A 12,649-nucleotide genomic window follows, 5' to 3' on the forward strand; every position below is an offset into this window, starting at 1 on the left:
TTTGTTTCAGTTCAGTTTCAGTTCACGGAGACCATGAAAGCGCGCCTGATTGTTTTATTTTATTTTGCAAAAGCACGTTTTCTTGTTATTGTGAGTTTACACAAATAAAAGTAGTTGCAAATTATGTATTATTATTTTCAGTATGACCAGAAATGATAGAGTATTTAAGTTGTTTCCACTGTTGATAGGAAAACGCAAGTGTTCGCGCCCGCGCCTCTGTTCCATGCAGTGCGCACTCCACACTCCACACAAACCCTTAGATATGCGTCAAAATCTTGTGTTTATTAAAAAATTTGTTAGTTTTAAATCGATTAAATTAAATCTGTAAAATAGACTTAATGAGTGGCACATAATGTGAAGTAACATGGCATTTTATTTTGTTTGAAATTTAACTTCGGTCGGACAACTAATTTTCCCTTCTACTTGTCCTAAAAAAAATCCACTTGTCCCGGACAAGCGGACAAGCCTTAATGTCGAGCCCTGAAAGGAAACGAGACCAGAGATTATAAAAAACACGAGTTAATGTCGGGATAGCTTTTTCCAGGTGGATCGAGCTAATGCAGGAGAAAGAGTTCAGAAGAGGTTCTGCTTTCTTCTCGACAGGTAAGGCAAAGTTACAGTCTTAATTACAAGCTTTTTTTCATTGTTTGGTTGTGTACTTTATTTTATAGACAGTAGAACATTTATAGTTAAAAGTTAAACGGGCTCTTTGATGAATAGCAGCTATTGAGTAAAGTAGAGAAGGCGCTAAAAACAAGGTTAGTAAGTTTACTTTTTGTAACCTAGAAATTTTATAATGTATTTTAATAGAGCATATAAGAAGACATCCAGTTATAGGTTTTTGGTACACAACGGCTACCGTAGATGCAACACGCATTTGAAAAAGCGAGGCGCTGAAGAGCACAATTCGTTTGAATGCAAAAAACTATTTCACCGCTAGATGGGAGAAATTCCTACACAATGTCCCTTTAAACACTGTCACCATAAACATGAACAAGCAAGTCTCTGACTGAAGTGCTGTAGATGATCTCAGACTCCTGCTGTTTCTGTGTCCATGGCTCATCGCGACGATCATGGGTGTGGCCAATCAGAGATTAATTGCCAAAAAAAAAAAATCTCGTTATTTTTTTTTAAATATAGCCAAAATAGCTCCTTGTCGCGAAAGTGACAAACTCCTATTGTCAACACTGCGCGACACACAGGTTGCAGTTACGCGTCATGACCACCAGATATACATTTTACTTTGATGTCTCATGATTTCGTCATGATTTCTATACTTTGCTGAATAAAATCAGGAAATTATTTCATGTACCGGTAGCTCATTTCTTGTAATAAACAGTGAAATCATATATAATGCAGTCAGTCCATCAGTAAACATGATTGTTCATTGCACGAGTTGATGTGAAACCATTTTTTGTTGTTCTAAAAGCATGAAGGACATCATTGAACAGTTGTGAGGTTTACCATTGGTAATGATCAGGTTTCCTGCCAGAAAATACACAAACATGTATTTTTATTATTTCTTAGTTTTAATGCTGTTTATTTTATCAGAACTTTCAACAATACATAAACTTTAAAGACATTTTAGTGAATCAAGGTTTATGTGCCATTATGATTGTGACCACCCGTCCCGCTTTGTGTTGTAGGCTACCTACCGCACAGCATTTTCACCCCTTGTCCCACACGTCGCATATTGAGGAAATGTCCTGCATTTTCATCAGTCTATTGGTTTTTAATAGCTTGTTTTCATATGACGTAAATGCAAATGGAGGGCAGGAAGTGATTTGCTGTATTTAGAAAGCACTATAACAAACTCAAAATGCCTATGTTTTGCGTCGTTTATGGTTACTTAAAAAAATCAAACCACGAGGAGTTTTTATCATGTACCAAAAATTGTTGTTCATAAGGGGGGAAAATGCAAGAAATTGACCGAAAAACTCTGGAAAAACGGCTTGCAAACCTACGTCTGCGGTCGGGAGGAGCCGAATGGGAAAATGCCCGTGTGTGCAGTGATCACTTCGTCAATGGTGAGTTATAATACAACTTAAGTGGCTATGTTTGTGTAATGTATAAGTTAACGTGTAACGTTTCCGAACTTTGTAAAGTCAAAGTATGTCTGTAAGACGAGGTCGTTGGTGATATCTACCGCCTCGATGGCAGGAAAATCTTTAAATTCAGTTGAAAAATCGCTCCTCTTCATAACATAAGGATCACGTCCAACATATGTTTGATTTTTTGTTTATATCTTTCTCTTGTAATAGCTTGTAAAGTAATACAGTACGGACTTTCCTCCATCTCGTCCATTGCGCTCTTCACTTCCTGCCCTCCATCTGAATTTCCCGCGTCATCATAATCACGTGACTGAAACCCAGCTATTATCATATTAAAGGGGTCATATAATGGTACATGCACTTTTACAAGTTGATTGTACTGAAATGTGTGTTGGCAGTGCCTGTACACCACCATCATATAATGATAAAAATCCATCCAGTGTTTTTGTTTTAATCTCCTTATATGTTTTCCCCTGCCTCAAATCGAGCCGTTCGAGCGTGTGACGTCACTAGATCGGACGCCCCTCCCACAACTGTTGATTGACAGCAGCGTTTCAACACAGACCCGCCCTGAGCGAGCTGTCATCATAGTACGTCATTGTTGATACGCTGGAGTAGAATGGCGTCTAAGCGATTGTGGTGTTCTGTTCTTGGGTGTAAAGGCCCTTTCACACCGGACGCGTAACGAAAAAGCGAAACGGAAAAGCGAATAGTTCGCGTGCGAATAGTTTGCGTCAAAACCATTCACATCAGCCGCGACGCGAATTTGCGACGTTCAGAGCTTCCACATTCCAAAACTTTCGCGCCGACAGCTGAGAAAACACGGACACTTCATCATCATCCAGGGAAGACGAGCTTTTCGTTTTCCTTAAAAGACAGAAAAGAAGGTTTTGTGTGCACCCAATCTTAAAGAACAGAGAGTCTGAAGGGGAGTATGCTAATCTTGTAAAGTAGCTAAAACTTTGCCACAAAGAACCGGCCAATGTAAGGATTATGCATTAAAGGGGTCATATAATGGTACATGCACTTTTACAAGTTGATTGTACTGAAATGTGTGTTGGCAGTGCCTGTACACAACCATCATATAATGATAAAAATCCATCCAGTGTTTTTGTTTTAATCTCCTTATATGTTTTCCCCTGCCTCAAATCGAGCCGTTCGAGCCTGTGACGTCACACGGTCGAACGCCCCTCCCACGATTGTTGATTGACAGCAGCATTTCAACACAGACCCGCCCTCGCTCATGAGAGCTGTCAATCATAGTCTGTGCGGACCGGCGCGGTCATTGTTGATATGCTGGAGCACTGTCTATGAGCAGAATGGCGTCTAAGCGATTGTGGTGTTCTGTTCTTGGGTGTAATAACGAACACAGTCATTTTAATGTTCCTGAATCCGAACTGCTGAAGACGCAGTGGCTGAGTTTGTTTTCGAAGGGAATATTCCCCACGAGCAACGGCAATGCTCTCATGTTTGCGCGAATCATTTCTCACCAGACTGCTTTATAAACGAGGAACAGTATAAAGCTGGTTTTTGACCAGGTAAAATAAGTGTTTTCTTACAATACTAATGAGAATTTTTAATTAAAGTATATTACAAACTTTTAATTTAGACCCTAAAGAATCATATTAGCTTGTACAAAAATGGCATTATATGACCCTTTTAATAGCTTAAATAAGGATTAATTGTATTTAATTCATACAAATAAATATGTGTGCTTAAAAGAATAAAGAATGATGTATGCAAGTAGTTATAAAGAATGCATATATCATTCATTGAAAAGAAGACTGTGATTTACTTTAGGAAAAGTGTTTTTATTAAATTGTAAGATATTTTTTAAGTTACAGTAGCTAAATCTGTATCTGTTTTGCATGTTCAAACCACTGATCTCCGGCTAGGTCTCCGCTGGCAGATACACACTACCGTTCAAAAGTTTGGGGTCAGTGAGAATTTTTTTTTTTTTTTTTTTTGAGGAAAGAAATCAATACTTTTATTTATCAAGGAATAATTAATTTGATCGAAAGTGACAGTAAAGACATTTATAATGTTACAAAAGTCTTTTGAACTTCCTATTCATCAAAGAATTCAAAAAAAAAAAAAAAAACTGTACAACTGACAGACCAACAACTGTTTCAACATTGATAATAATAATAAATGTTTCTTGAGCATCAAATCCTCATATTATACTGATTTGTGAAGGATCATTTGACACTGAAGACACTGACACTGGTGATGCTGAAAATTCAGCTTTGATCACAGGAATAAATTACACTTTACTATATATTCACACAGAAAACAGCTGATTTACACTGGAATAATATTTAATACTATAACTGATTTTTGTTGTATTTTTAATCAAATAAGCGCAGCCATGGTTAGCAGAAGAGAATTCTTTTAAAAGTATCTAAAATCGTCCCGACCCCAAACTTTTGAACGGTAGTGTATATATATAATCCTCTCCTACACTGTAAAAAATAAATAGTAAAAAAAGGGTCAAATGACTGGCAGCAAAGGCTGCCAAACAAATACCGTAAAAATAAAGTAAAATATCCTAATTTAAATTAAGTGCAAAAACATTTTACAGATATTTTTCTTAAATGTTTTACAGAAAAACACTGTTATTTTACAGTTATTATCTGGATTATTACGATCAAACACCCTAACTGTAAAAACAATCCCATAAAAAACAGTCAATGACTGTCAGCAATGGCTGCCATACAAAAATCATAAAATGAATGTAAAATAGCCTAATTTAAATAAGCGCAAAAGTAGAAATCTTCATTAAGCTTTTTAACAGAAACAGTTATTTCACATATTTTCAGATTTTTTTATTAAGAAACATGTAGGTGATGCATGATTTACTGTGACTATACGTCACTGCGTCAGCAACAACACAGTTACTGTCAGTTAAATAAAGCAACATGCAGCATTTCATCAGTGTTATTCTGCTCATCCTGAACTGAAGCACAGGCTCTACTCTTCAACACAATGGTGACACACAAAACACACCATACAGAAACAATTTACATCCCAACAGAACATTAAACACTAACAGATCTCTCAAGATCTCTGCATCCTCACTTATTACAATCCAGACTTTATTTATTGCATACTAACAATCTTACTGAGAATTAACAGATGTTTAGAAGTTGTTTTTTTATGGAAAATAATAAAGTTTGATGACACCATGATGAAGATCAGTGTTTGCTTTAGTCGGGCTCTTGACCCTTTGGTTTTAACATTACTTTTTCTCTGGCTGCTTTAACTGTGTGTCTCTGATACATATTGGTTATGGTAGGAATCCAAGAGAAACTCAGATCAGAAGATCTGGTCACTTATTAGTGACAATAGTCACCATGTAGTTGAATGCTTTATTGATGCTACCTGAAGAGTGTAATATCTGATTAATTTGTTAAATATTAGTTGTTAATTTTGCAAACCAATACTGTTATAGAAGATCATGCAGTGCCGTGATACTAAGATTTGATTAAGTCATACAGAAAATATTTTGACAGGATCATACAGACTCACACATTCATCAAGAATCAGCGTATGAATCACTACAATGGTGATCAACTACTATAAAGTCACATAAAGGCTTTGTTGATTGCCACCATTGTTGAGATTCATATGTTGATTCTTGATGTCATACTCATAAAAAAATAAACCAGCTCAAACATTTTCTTTATAAGAGATATTTTTCATAAATTTCAGATTGGAATAATCTTGTTTCAACATATCAAGGTTCATGGGGAAAAGTATGACAATCATAGACTTTATATAAAACTTAAGCACGTCTATTTATAATGTAATCTCAAAAGATACACTCAAGTATTTTACTGTCATATCAGTGAATCAGGTCACCATATGATGGCTATAACATCATCAATAAATGACCAACATCAGCTGATATTTTCTCTTGCTTTAATTGCTATAAATAATGTATATTTAATACACAGTTAAAGCAGCCAGAGAAAAACTAATGGTATAAATTAAAGGTCAAGACCCCAACTAAAGCAAACACTGATCTCAATCATGGTGACATCAAATTTCTGTTAAAGTTTTTTGCACTTTATTTAAATTAACACATTTTACTTTAATTTAATGGTTTTTGTTTGGCAGCCTTTGCTGCCAATCATTTGATCCTTTTTTTACGATTTTTTTTACAATGAAGGTATTTGATCATTATAATGAAGGAAATACCTGTGAAATAACAGTGTTTTTTCAGTTTATTTAAATTTGAATATTTTTCTTTAATTTTATGGTTTTTGTTTTGCAGCCATAGCTGCCAGTCATTTGACCATTTTTTATGATTTTTTTACAATGAAGGTATTTGATCATAATAATGCAGGAAATACCTGTAAATAACAGTGTTTTTCAGTTTATTTAATTGATGATGTTTCACTTAAATGTTACAGTTTTTTTGGGCTGCCAGTCATGTAATCATTTAACTGTTTTGTTACCGTTTAATTACAGATTATATTTGTAATTTTACAAACATTTTTATTTAATTTAAGAAAATAGAAAAATATTGTATGAAAAATACAATCAATTTTCTGTAAAAAAAAATGTGAATGACTGAAATTTGTCATTAATGTCACAATACCTAAAATATCAGCTGCATTTTTATTTTACAGATATTATTAGTAATTTTACAGTGTTTTGAGTACAATTTAAAATGAAAGAAAATGATCGTCAAAAAATCACAGTTATTTTCTGTGATATTAGGATTTTTTTTTACAGTGTAGGAGTACTCTGGAAATATATTAAATATTACAGAGAAATCAGTGACGCAGGAACACAGTTGCTCATTCTCCATTGACTCAGATTATGCTTATTTTCAACTTCAATTTAACTTTGTATCTGCAATCATGAGTTGTTTTCTGTTATTTTTGTCTGCTTCACATTTAAGCACAGGTTATATCCACATGTGGATAACATGAAGCAATATATTCTTGAAAGGTCTGTTTTCACATAAATGTACTCACATATTTTACAAACATTAGCTTATCAAAATTTGTATGGAACCAAAAACAAACATTTTCCATTTAAATCACATTTTTGTTCTATCATCAATCATATCTGCACTTTTCTCTTTAACATCTGTCATTTTTGTCCTCTTATCAAAAGAGTATTTTAATAATTTAATAAATAAGTGTTCACTTTATACGTCATTCTATATAGATCAGTGGTTCAAACTTAAAAATCATTCATATTAATAGGTTAATAGATGTTTTCTCCGGGAGTAAATGAGTTTGGACATTTTAGAGAAATTCTAAATGAATGCATTACAATTTAACTACACCCATTATATTTTAGTCGACTAAATCTACTGCAGATTTAGTCGACTAAAATATTATTCTATTTCGTCGACTAAAACTACACTAAAACTAAAACAATTCAGATGACTAAAATATGACAAAAATTTTAGTCAAAAGACTATGACTAAACCTAAATCAAAATTTGCTGTCAAAATTACCTCTGGTTCTCAGAAGAGGAGAAAAATAAAATGCAAGTACTAAAAGACAAATTTAAAAATTACTGTGAGCCTCGAAAAAACCTACCGTACATCAGACATGTGTGTTTCACGAGATCGCAAGGGCCGGCTGAAACAATCGACCTGTACATCACGGATCTGAAAAGCAAAGCAAAAGACTGTGAGTTTGGTGATCTCCACCATTCATTTATTCGTGATAGGATTGTATGTGGCATAAGAGAAGATCAACTCAAAGGCAGAGAAACGGATCTCACATTGGAAAAGGCCATAGACATTTGCAGGGCCAGCGAGATCACGTCGAGTCAGATGAAAGCTCTCAATGATGAAGTAAATGTAGACAAAGTTGAATCCATAAAGCCAATGAAAAGAGACACCAAATCAGAGCAGACGTCAGTGATGAGAAAGGATGTGGCAACAAGCACGAGTACAGAAAATGCCCAGCCTACGGAAAACATGCAAGTCTGGTGAGAAGAAAAATCATTTGCCAAGATGTGTAATTCCAAAAACCTGCAGAGTCAGAGTAAAAGAATGCACGTGATTGAACAAGATGGTAACATGTTTATTGGTACAGTAACAGTGGAAAAAGAAAGAAATGTAATGTCCATCAACTCAAGTAATGAGGATGAACAATGGATCGAGACAATCCAGATAAACAAGAATGATGTAAAAGTGACACTGGATACCGGAGCTGAATGTAATGCCACTTCAGAAAGAGAGTACAAGTTGCTAAACACAGCAGGGAGACTGCAGAGGTCAAGCTGCAAACGTGTTACATATTCTGGACACAAGATGCGCGCCATTGGGCAAGAAAGCACTAAATTGTGTGTACAAAGGACAGAAATACAAAATCCTGTTTGAAATAATGAAGCATGATGCACCTGTCATTCTAGGACGATCTGCATGTCAAAAAATGACAATATGAAATTGAAAAGAGCAGAGACATTCTCAAGGATTTTGACAATCTATTTGAAGGACTAGGCTGTTTACCAGGAGAACACCACATACAAATTGATCCAAATGCCAGACCAGTTGTGCATGCATAGGCGTAGATTACGCGGGGGGCGGGGGGGACGTGTCCCCCCCACTTTTTATACAATGTAAATTCGTCCCCCGCACTTTTTCATAGGGCAAGTGTGTCTACGACAAGCTGAGGTTTTCGCGGGTGTGTATACCCTACCCTACATCGAGATTTAAAATCCAAAGAGTCAAGGATAGTCTATCTACATACGTGACTTTCACGTTTCCATGGTAATCAGTCACTCGTGCATTAGCCTACGACACGCCCATGCGCGCACCCGCGCCGAATCCATCAGTTTCATAGAGTTCAAAATGGCAAAAAACTCTTCACTCCTTTTTCACAAAAAAGTCAAGCACTGTAAGTAAGTTGTCATGTAGTATCCGAATTGTGTTGCACAATGATGAATAACTCCGCCTATTCCTCTTGTTGAATAATTAACAGGTTTTGTTGTAAATTCACTACCCAAACAAACATCCAATATTTTCAATCTATTTTACTCGTAATGCATTTTATTTTCACAGATATGTTATCAAAGCCCTTCAAATTAGAATACACATGCTAAATGTTAATGCTGAATTTGTATTTTCATACATTAACAGCCACGATCTGCTTGAATCAGGCAGCGTGGTAACGTGTACATGATGTTTATCATAATTTGGTAACACTTTACAATTAGATTAAAAAGTTTGTGGACAAACTTTAAGTTCCCTTGAAAAAGCCTAACTAGAAAGTTTGAAGTAGTTTTAAAAGCTTGAAGTTTGAAGGTTTTCAATTGGTAAGTTTTAGTTTAGTAAGACAGGCTTTGTTTAGGCTAGTAAGAAAATGTAATTTTGCCAAAAAAAGAACTTTAATTTTAAGTAAATGTAATTTTTAAATCAGCTTCAGTGGGATATTTAACCATATTATCATGCTTAACACTGATAATTTGAATAATTGTAATGCGATGATCAGATATCTAAATCAGAGAATATCATATGTTTGGGCAGTTGGATTATTTATTTTTAACAGTGGATTCGGGTGACTCAAAGTGCACCAGATTAATGAATTTATCTTTAAAATGTACAACATTTTCTCACATTTTCTTTTCTCATCATGCCCCCGGACCCCCTAGAGGTACCGAGATCCGGCTACAAAAATACTGTGCCACAGCAGACTATATGATGGTCTACGAAAAATACACATTTTATTATCTTATTAAAATACATGATCACGATTTTACCACCTCCGCCTCATTTTAAGCCAGGAAAAACCCTGCATGTGCAATATAAAGAACTGGACAACTTTCTGTTTTATTGCTTTAAATATAAATAGCATATAAAGCTAATTAAGGAAAAACCTCAACAAAAGTCTGAAGGAAAAAAAACTGGTATTACACTTGATATTCTGTCCCCCTCACTTTTGAAATGGTGGCTACGCCCCTGCCTGTAGCTCTGCGAGAGAAAGTGGTTGAAGAACTACAAAGAATGGAGCAGATGGGGGTCATCGCAAAGCAAACTGAGCCAACTGAATGGGTCGACAGCATGGTAACTGTAGTTACATTGAAGTAAATGCGCATTTGTATGGATCCTAAAGATCTTAATCTGGCAATAAAAACAGAGCATTATCCAATGCTGACAGCAGAAGATGTGGTCTCAAGAATGCCGAATACCAAGTACTTTTCTGTGCTAGACGCGAATCAAGGGTTTTGGCAGATAAAGCTGGATCATGAAAGTTCAAAGCTTTGCACAATGAATTGGGCGATACCGTTTTCTTAGGTTACCTTTCGGTATATCATCAGCGTCAGAAGTCTTTCAGAGATCCATTGCACAAATGACAGAAGGACTGGAAGGTGTGGTAAATATCATCGATGACTTGCTGGTGTGGGGAGATGCCATTCAAGAGCATGAGGTAAGGTAAAGCTGCTGGAATGTGCAAGAAAAAAACTATTGAAAGCTAAACAGGAACCAGTGCAAGATAAGAATGATGGAGATCAAATACATAGGTCACATACTGAGTGCTCAAGGAGTCAAGCCAGACGAAGAAAAATTAAGGGCAGCGACTGAAATTCCACCGCCATGAAAGCAAGCAAGAACCGCAAAGAAAACTTGGAGAGGTGCGATATCTGGCAAAGTTCATTCCCAGTATGTCTGACTGACATAAGTGCACCTTTGAGGAAATTGCTGGAGAAAGACACAGAGTGGCACTGGGAGAATGCTGAAATATTTGGAAAAACTGAAATATTTGGTTTGATGTGAGCAAACCCAGTTCAGAAGGAACAGAAGCTGTGATTCTGCAAGAAGGAAGGCCAGGGGCTTATGGCTCGAGAGCTCTGAACGACTGTCAGCGTAGATACGCACACATTGAAAAGGAGTTGTTGGCCATAGTTTATGGTTGTGAGAAATTTCACCAGTACGGAAAGGAAATCATGATTGAAAGTGATCACAAGCCATTAGAAAGTATATTTAAGAAGCCGCTGCATCAGGCTCCTATGAGATTACAAAGAATCATAGGCGTAATTGACGGGTGGGACGGGTGGGACATGTCCCCACCACTTTTAGCCAGGGGCGATGATGTCCCCACCACTTTTAGCCAGGGGCGATATTGTCCCCACCACTTTTAGCCAGGGGCGATATTGTCCCCACCACTTTTAGCCAGGGGCGATGATGTCCCCACCACTTTTAGCCAGGGGCGATATTGTCCCCACCACTTTTAGCCAGGTGCGATGATGTCCCCACCACTTTTAGCCAGGGGCGATATTGTCCCCACCACTTTTAGCCAGGGGCGATATTGTCCCCACCACTTTTAGCCAGGGGCGATGATGTCCCCACCACTTTTAGCCAGGGGCGATGATGTCCCCACCACTTTTAGCCAGGGGCGATGATGTCCCCACCACTTTTAGCCAGGGGCGATGATGTCCCCACCACTTTTAGCCAGGGGCGATGATGTCCCCACCACTTTTAGCCAGGGGCGATGATGTCCCCACCACTTTTAGCCAGGGGCGATATTGTCCCCACCACTTTTAGCCAGGGGCGATATTGTCCCCACCACTTTTAGCCAGGGGCGATGATGTCCCCACCACTTTTAGCCAGGGGCGATATTGTCCCCACCACTTTTAGCCAGGGGCGATGATGTCCCCACCACTTTTAGCCAGGGGCGATGATGTCCCCACCACTTTTAGCCAGGGGCGATGATGTCCCCACCACTTTTAGCCAGGGGCGATATTGTCCCCACCACTTTTAGCCAGGGGCGATATTGTCCCCACCACTTTTAGCCAGGGGCGATATTGTCCCCACCACTTTTAGCCAGGGGCGATGATGTCCCCACCACTTTTAGCCAGGGGCGATGATGTCCCCACCACTTTTAGCCAGGGGCGATGATGTCCCCACCACTTTTAGCCAGGGGCGATGATGTCCCCACCACTTTTAGCCAGGGGCGATGATGTCCCCACCACTTTTAGCCAGGGGCGATATTGTCCCCACCACTTTTAGCCAGGGGCGATATTGTCCCCACCACTTTTAGCCAGGGGCGATGATGTCCCCACCACTTTTAGCCAGGGGCGATATTGTCCCCACCACTTTTAGCCAGGGGCGATGATGTCCCCACCACTTTTAGCCAGGGGCGATGATGTCCCCACCACTTTTAGCCAGGGGCGATATTGTCCCCACCACTTTTAGCCAGGGGCGATGATGTCCCCACCACTTTTAGCCAGGGGCGATGATGTCCCCACCACTTTTAGCCAGGGGCGATGATGTCCCCACCACTTTTAGCCAGGGGCGATGATGTCCCCACCACTTTTAGCCAGGGGCGATGATGTCCCCACCACTTTTAGCCAGGGGCGATATTGTCCCCACCACTTTTAGCCAGGGGCGATGATGTCCCCACCACTTTTAGCCAGGGGCGATGATGTCCCCACCACTTTTAGCCAGGGGCGATGATGTCCCCACCACTTTTAGCCAGGGGCGATGATGTCCCCACCACTTTTAGCCAGGGGCGATATTGTCCCCACCACTTTTAGCCAGGGGCGATGATGTCCCCACCACTTTTAGCCAGGGGCGATGATGTCCCCACCACTTTTAGCCAGGGGCGATGATGTCCCCACCACTTTTA

This window comes from Rhinichthys klamathensis, unplaced genomic scaffold (genome assembly GCF_029890125.1).
Source record: "Rhinichthys klamathensis goyatoka isolate OS25496 unplaced genomic scaffold, OSU_Roscu_1.1 h1tg000176l_1, whole genome shotgun sequence".
Lineage (NCBI taxonomy): Eukaryota > Metazoa > Chordata > Actinopteri > Cypriniformes > Leuciscidae > Rhinichthys > Rhinichthys klamathensis.